Source organism: Salmo salar, chromosome ssa29 (genome assembly GCF_905237065.1).
Source record: "Salmo salar chromosome ssa29, Ssal_v3.1, whole genome shotgun sequence".
NCBI classification, from domain to species: Eukaryota; Metazoa; Chordata; class Actinopteri; order Salmoniformes; family Salmonidae; genus Salmo; species Salmo salar.
Window position 1 is genome coordinate 10,036,047 of NC_059470.1, and position 12,673 is coordinate 10,048,719.

General features: G+C 42.1%; 1 protein-coding gene across 1 annotated transcript in view; it reads left to right on the forward strand.

Annotated features, from left to right (window-relative positions):
• Nucleotides 1-1,036: 1,036 nt before the first annotated feature.
• The window catches only part of LOC123731526 (disks large-associated protein 1), a 204,099-nt gene continuing 192,462 nt past the window's right edge, over nt 1,037-12,673 (forward strand). Inside the window, exon 1 of the mRNA XM_045710555.1 lies at nt 1,037-1,213. The gene's annotated coding sequence lies outside the window, so the exon portion shown is untranslated. The remainder of the gene's footprint in view (nt 1,214-12,673) is intronic.

Below are 12,673 nucleotides of genomic sequence, written 5' to 3' on the forward strand. Positions count from 1 at the left end.
TAGGCATAAATTAATATATGCATTAAATATATTAAATATTAAAGCATTAGACGTCTCACTAAAGGCATCAGTCATACAAAAGTTATATTAAAATCCAAACTTGTTCTCTTGCAGATTAGTAAAAATCTGTCCCCCCCCCCATGTTCAAGAATGGCCTTTTCCCCTTTATTCAGATTATAACCTCTCACTTTCGGTTATTTGAAAATGAAATAATATCCAAAATATCGCTATTTTTTAAACAAGCCATAGAAAGTTGGTTGCAATTTCAGCTTAATCCACCAGAAAAAAAAACAGAACAAATAATACAACAAATATTGTGGTTAAACTCAATGATACTAATTGATAAAGATGTAAATGATATCATAAATAGGACTGTCTGTTCTACTCAAAACTACAACCCACTAATTGCAGCATTACCACAAAAATGGAATAGGCAAGTGGAAGTGGGGAAAAGTAAGGAACTTGTCTGCTGGCCCTGCATTAAAGACAAAAATTGGTCAACTTAAGGAGTTTGCAAAGCTGTCATCAAGGCAAAGGATGTCTACTTTGAAGAATCTCAAATATAAAATCTATTTTGATTTGTTTAACACTTTTTTTGGTTACTACATGATTCATATGTGTTATTTCATAGCTTTTATGTCTTCACTATTATTCTACAATGTAGAAAATAGTAAAATAAAGAAAAACCCTGGAATGAGTAGGTGTGTCTAAACTTTTGACATGTACTGTATGTTCATTATGTGGGAACATGAATTAATGAAAACTGCGAGGCTGGCATCAAGATGCATCTTCACAATTTTTCTAGTTAGGCCTAGCCTACATTTCGCTGATTCCACATCTGGGAAAGTTGAAACCGGTTTTACTTAATCAGTTCTTATAGTGGGGATGCAATGACAGTGCAAATCAATTGTCTGGTACATACATTAGGCAGCTGGTTCGGTCCCGAGGTGCTGAACTCCAGTCCAGTTTTTCCCCAATGCCGTGCTCAGCCCAAACGCAGTTCCATGCGATCTGTGATGCTGCAGCGGCTCACAGACGGTCAGGTACAGTTAGCCAGTAGCCTACAGACTGGGACTTGACAAACAAACAGTGGAGCTCCAATGTCTCCAGTCGAGATTTCATTAGCAGAAGATAAAGCTAATATTCAAAGGTGTCGAATTGTTTAGGATTATAACCAGGAAGTGCTTGCTGTTTTCTATCAACGCACTTTAAGGTAAATGCACAAATTAGACATAATCTGAGTTTGGTTTGTTTCATTGTAAAATATTGGAATAGTTACATTTTTCATTTACTACAATGTATGCTATGACTATGATACTATTGAAATCTGGCGTCTAATTTATATTACGGCTGGGCTACTTTACTTTATGTTGAATTTTAATTAAACACATTTCACCAGGTAATGTAATGGGACATTTTATTTGGTTTACAAATATGAAGGAATTGGCCATTTTTTATTTGCTAATAGTAATACTGAAACTAAGGGGGGTAAGCAAATATCGCTTGCCTTTGATGGTTTGCTTTTTACAGTTAAAACCCATGACATGCCGCTTTGTTGATGTCCAGTCCATATTTCAACACCTATAAGTGCATCAACCCTGTTCAAGTCACTGTCAAGCTTACCATTTCGTTGTATTGCTTGCTAATTGAGTGACATATATTAGCCTATCAAGTGATAAGAGTGCGTCGGAGGGATCCCCGACGCACCACGATCCGATGTATGAGTGAGCGAGCGCATCGTTATAGGACGGTGAAATAAACAAACATTTGGGTCCTGTCGCAAAGAGACGCATTTTAACGAAGCAGCCTACATTTAACATACTGGTTCCGACTTGGGAGGAAATGGGAGACTTGCGGTGAAGGAAAAACAACCAATGGTATTGGGATACACATTGGGCTTCAGTGTACTCTATTCTACATCTGAAATTGATTGCTGGTCAAAATAACATCGCCTATGTATCCTCTTTATTGTCGGTTAGCTATGTGATGTTGCTTCATTTAATTTCCCTAATTGAGCAAGTGGCGGTCAAATATAGACTTTCGACTGATGGATTTTTGTAAGGGGCACGCACGCACCAACTGATATTAAACTGATGGATTGTAGGGGGCACGCATGCACCAACTGATATTAAAGGGGGCTATTCTCAATTACAAGAATTAAGGAGAATTTCGAGAAATTCTCGAGATGTATCGATTCTCGAGAGACATTACTGTAATGTAAACTCTTACATCTCGAACGCTAGCTCACACACTGGTCTGACAGTTGCCCCCTATAAGCAGGGCAGTGTAAACAGAATTGTCTCATTGAGCTTAAACATTCATACATACAGTAAATATACTAATAGCTAGATAGGAGAGCAATGTTTTTGAAACAGTTGAAATATATAGACAATTTCATTACATTTTAGAATTGTTTTATTGAGTTTTCACCTGAAATTGCAGTAACAGCCTGTTAGATTCTGAAATTGTAGCAGTAGCTTTAAAAAAGGGAAGCTCAACTGTGTTTACCCCCCTTGGCTGCCATGGGCCCCCATCCAGGCAATAAGCATGCAGCGAGAAGCTAGATAACCTCAACAGGGAAATTCGTTTTTATCCGTTTTTTTTAATCACTTTGGTGTGATATGTAGTCCATTTTCACAACTCTTAAGCACATAAATCGAAACAGATCATCAAAATGTCTCAGGTTTCAAAACTCTAAGCACATTTTCACTTGTTCACTGCATCTAATCACTATTTCAATTTGGATATACAGTATATTCAATCTAAGCATCTGCTTTTCAAAATGCAATATCCACTTTACTTTTGACATGATTTTCTTGTCATTTGTTTACAATACAATTAACTATCACTTAATCAAACTGCTCAAAACGAATAACTCGCTAACGTATATAGTTTGATAACTGCTGAACACAGTACAATTCTATATTTTCTTTACAATTCTACATAAATCTGTTATTTTGACATCAATCTATGTTGGAAGGTAAAACCAAATCATATATGGATGTGACTGAAAATACTACATCATCATTCTCCATCAGCCAGTGTGCTACAATAGGACAAAGTGGAAACAGTCACTCTATGTGCCACCATTTGGAATTATAGTGTAGTGTACAATGCACTGCTGAAACACCTGGGTTGTATATAACAATATATTCCACTCATTATCTGAATTCCATTGATACACTGTCAGCTGATGAATTTTAATGCAGGTAGACAGGCGATACAGTATCTGTTGACAAGTCACGTAGAAAAGGTGATCTTGTGCAATGTTTCATTGGGCAGAAATGGCATACAAGTTTTTACAGTAGCCAATGGCTTTACAATACCCTTATTTCTAATGATTTGTCCTACATACAGGTATGTACTGTGTAACAATCTGCAATTGGATAAAAAAATATGCTTGTCAAGTATAAAGAAATGCTGTATGGAAAATTATATTTACCACTTACTGTTCTTTCTATTGAGCACTTCAAAAATAACAGTTTAGAAATGTTTGTATTTTTTGCTATTGGATTAAATGGTAGGGAAATTGACTAAATGGTGAACATATCATTATCTGATGTATTGGTGACTAAACAAAATGTTCTGAAAGTGTATTGTTCACGTACACAGTTTAGCTGATGTTATAGCGGGTGCAGCGAAATGCTTATGTCAAATTTCTGCCCTGCAAGGGCCTCCCGGGTGGCGCAGTGGTCTAAGGCACTGCATCGCAGTGTTAGCTGTGCCACCAGAGACTCTGGGTTCGAGCCCAGGCTCTGTCGCAGCCGGCCGCGACCGGGAGGCCCATGGGGCGGCGCACAATTGGCCTAGCGTCGTCCGGGTTAGGGAGTGTTTGGCCGGCAGGGATATCCTTGTCTCATTGCACACTAGCGACTCCTGTGGCGGGCCGGGCGCAGTGCAAGCTGACCAGGTCGCTAGATGTACGGTGTTTCCTCCGACACATTGGTGCAGCTGGCTTCCGGGTTGGATGTGCGCTGTGTTAAGAAGCAGTGCGGCTTGGTTGAGTTGTGTTTCGGAGGACGCGTGGCTCTCGACCTTCGCCTCTCCCGAGTCTGGGTGGGAGTTGTAGCGATGAGACAAGACAGTAACAACTAACAATTGGATACCACGAAATTGGGGAGCTAGAGCAGCTAGAGCTGCTCCGGTCAACTGTAGGTGCTGTCATTGTGAATTAGAAAAGTCTAGGCGCAACAACGGCTCAGCCGAAAAGTGTTAGGCAACACAAGCTCACAGAATGGAACTGCCGAGTGCTGAAGCGAGTAAAAATTGTCTGTCCTCGGTTGCAATACTCACTACCAAGTTCTAAACTGCTTCTGGAAGCAATGTCAGCACAATAACTGTTTGTCGGAAGCTTCATGAAATGGGTTTCCATGGCCGAGCAGCCGCACACAAGCCTAAGATCACCACGTGCAATGCCAAGTGTCGGCTGGAGTGGTGTATAGCTCGCCACCATTGGACTCTGGAGCGGTGGAAATACGTTCTCTAGAGTGATGAATCACACTTTACCATCTGTCAGTCTGATGGACGAATCTGGGTTTGGCGGATGCCATGAGAACGCTACCTGCCCCAATACATAGTGCCAACTGTAAAGTTTGGTGAAGGAGGAATAATGGTCTGGGGCTGTTTTTCAGGGTTCGGGCTAGGCCCCTTAGTTCCTGTGAAGGGAAATCTTAACGCTACAGAATTCAATTACATTGTAGACAATTTTGTGCTTCCAACTTTGTGGCAACAGTTTGGGGAAGGCCCTTTCCAATTTAGTGCACAAAGCAAGGTCCATAGAGAAAAGGTTTGTCGAGATCGGTGTGGAAGATCTTGAATTGCCTGCACAGAGCCCTAACCTCAACCCCATCGAACACCTTTGGGATGAATTGGAATGCTGACTGCGAGCCAGACCTAATCGCCCAACATCAGTGCCCAACCTAACTAATGCACTTGTGGCTGAATGGAAGCAAGTCCCCACAGCAATGTTCCATCATCAAGTGGAAATCCTTCCCAGAAGAGTGGAAGCTGTTATAGCAGCAAAGGGGGATCAACTCCATATTAATGCCCATGATTTTGGAATGAGATGTTCGACCAGCAGGTGTCCACATACTGTTGGTCATGTAGTGTATATTAGACTGAGATATGTCAAGAATCTAGTATATCAATATATATATACACTACCGTTCAAATGTTTGGTGTCACTTAGACATTTTCTTGTATTTGAAAAAAAAGCATTTTTTTGTCCATTCAAATAACATCAAATTGATCAGAAATACAGTGTAGATATTGTTAATGTTGTAAATGACTATTGTAGCTGGAAAGGCTTATTGTTTTTGGAATATCTACAGAGGCACATTATCAGCAACCATCACTCCTGTGTTCCAATGGCACGTTGGGTTATTTAATCCAAGTTTATCATTTTAAAAGGCTAATTGATCATTAGAAAACCCTTTTGCAATTATGTTAACACATCTGCAAACTGTTGTTCTAATTAAAGAAGCAATAAAACTGACCTTCTTTAGACTAGTTGAGTATCTGGAGCATAAAGGTGAATGTGCTTAATTTACTATCATCTTAATTCGAAATATTTAACTATTTTGACGCTGGGAATGATTTTATATAATGATAAATGGCTACCACAGGTTGTCATCTATCGACTGCTTTATGTATTATACCCAAATTCATTGAGGTTTGTCTGTTGGAAGAGCGCAAACGGTACATATCGCCACGGTTATTGTCCCAGTTCCATTGATTTCAATAAAATATTGATGTATGTGATTAATTTGCGCAGGCAATTGATTAAAGTAGAACAAGCGAATCAATTTCAGTCCAAAGTGACTGTTAAAAGTTGGTGCATGTGCAGTTAATAAGGTACTAATTTAGCAAAGTACAAGTAATCTGAACACAAGTGTGACACATTGGTGTGTAGGGAGTAATATTTATGTATTGGTCTTCAAAATATCTCAACTTATTTCAGCATATTGATTATGAATTTGTACATTTACAGTAAAACCGGTGTTTCGCTATGAATAAAAAAATAAATGACAACAGGAAGTAGGAATATAAATGTACTTTTAACATTATTTTCCAACAGGATTCTACTTAATCAGGTAAATACCACTGAATGAGCCAAAAACGTGCTATGATTGAATGATTTTGAGGATATTGTGAAAATCGTGAAAATATGTTTGTCTTGCCTACTACTGGCTTCTGTGATACTAATATTTACATTAAACTTGTCACTGCAGATCAAGAAGGTCACATTGCCAGCCACAACAACTGGTAAGAGAAGGATGCAATGTCAATTTAAATGTAACTTGCCTTCGGAAAGTATTCAGACTCCTTGACTTTTTCCACATTTTGTTACGTTTCAGCCTTATTCTAAAATGTATTAAATAAAACAATTTCCTCAGCAATCTACACACAATACCCCATAATGACAAAGCGAAAACAGGTTTTTAGACATTTTTGCAAATGCATTAAAAGTAAAAAACAGAAATACCTTATTGACATAAGTATTCAGACCCTTTGCTATTAGACTCGAAATTGAGCTCAGGTGCATTCTGTTTCCATTGATCATCCTTGAGATGTTTCTACAACTTGATTGTAGTCCACCTGTGATAAATTCATTTGATTGGACATGATTTGGAAAGACACACACCTGTCTATATAAGGTCCCACAGTTGACAGTGCATGTCAGAGTAAAAACCAAGCCATGAGGTCGAAGGAATTCTCCGTAGAGCTCAGAGACAGGATTCTGTCGATTCACAGGTCTGGGGAAGGGTACCAAAACATTTCTGCAGTATTGAAGGTAACTAAGATCACAGTGGCCTCCATCCCTCTTAAATTGAAGAAGTTTGGAACCACCAAGACTCTTCCTAGAGCTGGCCACCCGGCCAAACGGAGCAATCGGGGGAGAAGGGCCGTGGTCACGGAGGTGACCAGAACCTGATGGTCACTCTGACAGCGCTCTAGAGTTCCTCTGTGAAAATGGGAGAACCTTCCAGAAGGACAAACATCTCTGCAGCACTCCAGCAATTAGGCCTTTATGATAGAATGGCCAGACGGAAGCCAGTCCTCAGTAAAAGGCACATGACAGCCCACTTGGAGTTTGCCAAAAGGCACCTAAAGACTCTCAAAACATTAGAAACAAGTTTATCTGGTCTGATGAAACCAAGATTGAACTCTTTGGCCTGAATGCCAAGCGTCACATCTGGGGGAAACCTGGCGGCATCATGCTGTGGAGATGTTTTTCTGAGGCAGGGACTGGGAGACTAATCAGGATTGAGGCAAAGATGAATAGAGCAAAGTACAGAGAGATCCTTGATGAAAACCTAATCCAGAGCGCTCAGGACCTCAGACTGGAGCGAAGGTTCACCTTCCAACAGGACAACGACCCCAAGCACACAGCCAAGACAACGCAGGAGTAGCTTCGGGACAAGTCTCTGAATGTCGGTGAGTGGACCAGCCAGAGCCCGCACATGAACACGATCTAACATCTCTGGAGAGACCTGAAAATAGCTGTGCACCAACGTTCCCAATGCAACCTGACAGAGCTTGAGAGGATCTGCAGCGAAGAATGGGAGAAACTCCCCAAATACAGGTGTATTAACGTAACAAAGCTTGTAGTGTCATACCCAAGAAAACAATTTTTTATTTTTATTTCACCTTTATTTAAATTAACCAGGTAAGCTAGTTGAGAACAAGTTCTCATTTACAACTGCGACCTGGCCAAGATAAAGCAAAGCAGTGCGACACAAACAACAACACAGAGTTACACATGAAATAAACAAGTGTACAGTCAATAACACAATAGAAAAAAAGAAAGTCTACATATAGTGTGTGCAAATGGCGTGAGGAGGTAAGGCAATAAATAGGCCATAGTAGCAAAGTAATTACGGATAGCAAATTAACACTGGAGTGATAGATGAGCAGATGATGATGTGCAAGTAGAAATACTGGTGTGCAAAAGAGCAGAAAAGTAAATCAAAACAATATGGGGATGAGGTAGGTAGATTGGGTGAGCTATTTACAGATGGGCTGTGTACAGCTGCAGCGATTGGTTAGCTGCTCAGATAGCTGATGTTTAAAGTTAGTGAGGGAAATATAAGTCTCCAGCTTCAGCGATTTTTGCAATTCGTTCCAGTCATTGGCAGCAGAGAACTGGAAGGAAAGGCGGCCAAAGAAGGTGTTGGCTTTGGGGATGACCAGTGAGATATACCTGATAGAGCGCATGCTACGGGTGGGTGTTGTTATCGTGACCAGTGAGCTGAGATGAGGCGCAGCTGTAATTACAGCCAAAGGTGCTTGAACAAAGTACTGAGTAAAGGTGTCACGTCCTGACCAGTTTAAGGGGTTATTTGTTATTGTTGTTTGGTCAGGACGTGGCAGGGGTGTTTGTTTTGTGTTGTCGGGGTTTTTGGGTAGTGTTCTATGTTCTATTTTCTAATTTTTCTATTTCTATGTCTAGTTTATTGTTTTGACCTTCAATTGGAGGCAGCTGTTCCTCGTTGCCTCTAATTGAAGATCCTATTTAGTAGGGGTGTTTTTCATGGGGGTTTTGTGGGTAGTTGTTTCTTGTTTAGCTGTATGCCTGACAGGACTGTTTTCGTCGTTATTTTTGTTCAGTGTTCATTTATTTAATAAAGAAGAAAATGAGCATTCACGTACCCGCTGCATTTTTGTCCAATCCTTACGACACCCGTGACAGAACTACCCACCACCAACGGACCAAGCAGCGGAGGAAGGAGCTGCAGCAGAGCTATAAGGAGTTTTGGACTGGGGAGCAGATACTAGCGGAAGAAGGACCATGGAGGAAGGCTGGAGAGGACAGAGAACACTATGTTGGGACACGGCTAGCAAGAAAGCCTGAGAGGCACCCCCAATAAAAAATTTTGGGGGGCACACAGGTAGTTTGGCTGGGCCAAGGGTGAGCCCAAAGCACACTCCCCGTGCTTATTATGGGGAGCGTGTGGAGTGGAGAGTGCCGGTGTATGCAGAAGTGCGCACGATCTCGCCCATGCACACGCACAGTCCGGTGCGAGCGATCCCAGCCCCTCGCAAGTGCCGTGCTAGAGTGGGCATCCAGCCTGGAAGGAGGATGCCTGCACAGCACATCTGGCCACCAGTGCGCCTCCTAGGCCCAGGCTACCCTACGCCTGCTCTACGCATGGCAGCCATCAGGCCTCTGCACAGCCCAGTTCGCCCTGTACCAGCACTCTGCTCGTGCAGGGCTACTATTACCATCCAGCCAGGACGGGTTGTGCAGGAGGTGCGCTCCAGACCTCCAGTGCCTACTCATGGCCCGGTGCATCCAGTTCCTGCTCCTTGCACTAGCCCTGAGGTGCGTGTTTCTAGTCTGGCACCTCCAAAGCCAGAAAAACGCACCAGGCCTCCAGTGCGTCAGCCCAGTCTAGTACGTCCTGTTCCCGCTCCTCGCACTAGCCTTGGGGTGCGTGTCTCCAGTCTGGTACCTCCAGTACCAGCCCCACGCACCAGGCCTCCAGTGCGTCAGCCCAGTCCAGCTCGTCCTGCTCCTGCTCCTCGCACTAGCCCTGTGGTGCATGTCCCTAGTCTGGCGCCTCCTAAGCCAGCCCCACGCATCAGGCCTTCAGTGTGCAGTCCCCGTCCAGAGTGTCCGGCAACAGTGCCCCGTCCAGAGTGTCCGGCAACAGTGCCCCGTCCAGAGTGTCCGGCAACAGTGCCCGGTCCAGAGTGTCCGGCAACAGTGCCCCGTCCAGAGTGTCCGGCAACAGTGCCCCGTCCAGAGCTTCCGGCGATAGTGCCCCGTCTAGAGATGGCCCACAGTCCGGAGCCAGCAGAGACGGCCCACAAGTCCGGAGCCAGCAGAGACGGCCCACAAGTCCGGAGCCAGCAGAGACGGCCCACAAGTCCGGAGCCAGCAGAGACGGCCCACAGTCCGGAACCGACAGAGACGGCCCACAGTCCGGAACCGACAGAGACGCCCTCCAGTCCGGAGCTCCCAGTGACACGCATCAGCCCGAGGTCTCCAGTGACGCGCATCAGCGATGCGCCATAGCCCAGAGACTTCGGGATGGGTAAAATATAAAAAGCATTTAGCGGGGGTGGACAGGTTAGGTTAGGGAGTAAGGCCGGAGCCTGAGCCACCTCCGTAGTAGGAGGTTGGGGTGGGGGGGGGGTGTAGCACAAGAACCATCGGTGACGGTGGCCACCCTCCCTTCCCTCCCTTTAGTTAGGATTATTTTTGTTTTGGGGTTTATTTTCAGTATAAGGGGTTATTTGTTATTGTAGTTTGGTCAGGACGTGGCAGGGGGTGTTTGTTTTGTGTTGTCGGGGTTTTTGGGTAGTGTTCTATGTTTTGTATTTCTATGTTCTATTTTCTAGTTTTTCTATTTCTATGTCTAGTTTATTGTTTTGACCTTCAATTGGAGGCAGCTGTTCCTCGTTGCCTCTAATTGAAGATCCTATTTAGTAGGGGTGTTTTTCATGGGGTTTTTGTGGGTAGTTGTTTCTTCTTTAGCTGTGTGCCTGACAGGACTGTTTTCGTCGTTCTTTTTGTTCAGTGTTCATTTATTTAATAAAGAAGAAAATGAGCATTCACGTACCCACTGCATTTTGGTCCAATCCTTACGACGAGCGTGACAAAAGGGTTTGAATACTTATGTAAAAGTGATTTAAAAAAAAATATATATAGATTTTGTATTTATATAAATTAGGAAAACATTTGAAAAAAATACATTTTTGCTTTATCATTATGTGGTATTGTGTGTAGATTGATGAGGGAAAAAACTATTTCATACATTTTAGAATAAGTATTGTACTGTCGTGTCTGGACTATCATTAAATGTGAAGACTTATTTATATCAAATCAGTTCTCTAGGTTGAATTAGTACGTGATTAATATAATCATGTAAACAATAATTAACTAGGAAGTCTGGGCACAATGGAAAATGTTGAGATTTAGAGTTATAATCTTCCGAATATAAAATGTAAAATGTAAAAAGGAATATAACTCTTCAGATATTTCAATATTTGATCAGTTAGTCTTCTATTAATTATTATTAACTCATCAGTACTCATTACTGAACGTCGCAAACCCATGGATATCTGCACGAACCCTAGCCTAAATCATGAATCAGCGATATTCAAATTGGCATAATTATTTATTTACTAAGTAACTAAATAATCACACAAAATTGCATAACAAACAAACAGTAGATATTTGGGTTACTACATGATTCAAAGAAAAAGTCCCTAGCGATATGACGGCTTTGTAGACCAAGTAAAGGGGTGGAGACGAGAGAGCGGAAAGACAAAATGGATTCACTACACACAGTTGATAATTCTATTCATTGAAATGCTAATCCTTTGCACATGAACAGCCAATCATTCCAGAATAATTGCAATGTATATATTTATGCCTGTATGTCATTGTTGTCTTCTGTGTTGGAATCGCTGGTCCGTCTGCTGAAGAGTCAATTGACAGAAAGTCGATTGGGTTGTGTTCATTATGGATACGTCATGCGTACCATGTTCTTAGAAAAGATGTTTCGGCAGTTGTCGGTATTTTTATCCTAGGTTTACGTAACTACTAGCTGCAGACTAGTAATTCTACGTCTAGGATTTGCTCTTATTCTGTAGTGATCGATAGTCTCAGAGTTGAACCATTTCCATCCATGTAGCCAAAACTACAGCTATATGGTCTATGGTCTATAGAATTGTAGCCATTCCAATTTGGGGACTCCATCACGGCATTCTCTGACTTAATGTAAATTATGTAGGAAGTGGGTTTTATACAAGGTTTTATACAAGGGTACACGAGTAAAGTGTCCTTGTAGCCTCTTTGCTCCTGGAACGTATCCCTAAAACATATTTATGAGCCCTCTGGTTGATCTATTTCCGAGAAACCTTTCCTAACACAGAAGGCATGCCTATGATCCAGAATGCCTGACCAATCTCTACGGCTTATAAAATATGTAAACTACAGTAAAAGAAAATCAGAAGGTCACTTCCTAGTCCCCATACCATGTAGGCCTAGAAGCCACGTGAGTTTGCCGCATGATCCCAGATGGCAGTGCACCTTTAGTGAGATATGGAGTGAATTTGGTCAACTCTGGAAATGTTGTATAGAAGTGTTTCTTTTCACACGTTGTATAGACCTTAGTGACTGGTAAGGTATTCCGGAATATAGATTTGCCTCCGATGAGGGGAAATGTATTTTATAAAGATGTAAATCAGAGGGCTGGTAGCCTAGATATGTTTTAGGGTTACGGGATGTAGCCTTTAGCGACAGGAGCCCAATGTGTACAGGTCTCCCGGAGCGAAGAGGCTAGCGGTCTTGTTGCAGGCGATTTCTTTAGGTGGTTTTTCTTAGATTTAATGATTCCATTTGTATTTTGGAATAAACAAATAATGAATTATACAATGCCTGTGTTGGGTTGCTGTTGTATCAATGAGTTCAGTCTGTTGGCTGTTGTTCAGAACAACACACTATGACAGTTTTGGACCAATGGCAACTGTACCGGAAACATGGTGAAGGCTACATACTCCATATCAATATAAAGTCATTAGTATGATTAACATACGTATATGAACACATTGTTCCCGTTCTGCTTTATCCAGCCAGTCAGTTGGTCCTCTTTGTCAGCCTACATAGAGTTGTGCTGCAGTAAATCAGCCCCCAACAACCAGAGATGGGGGTAGGATAAAG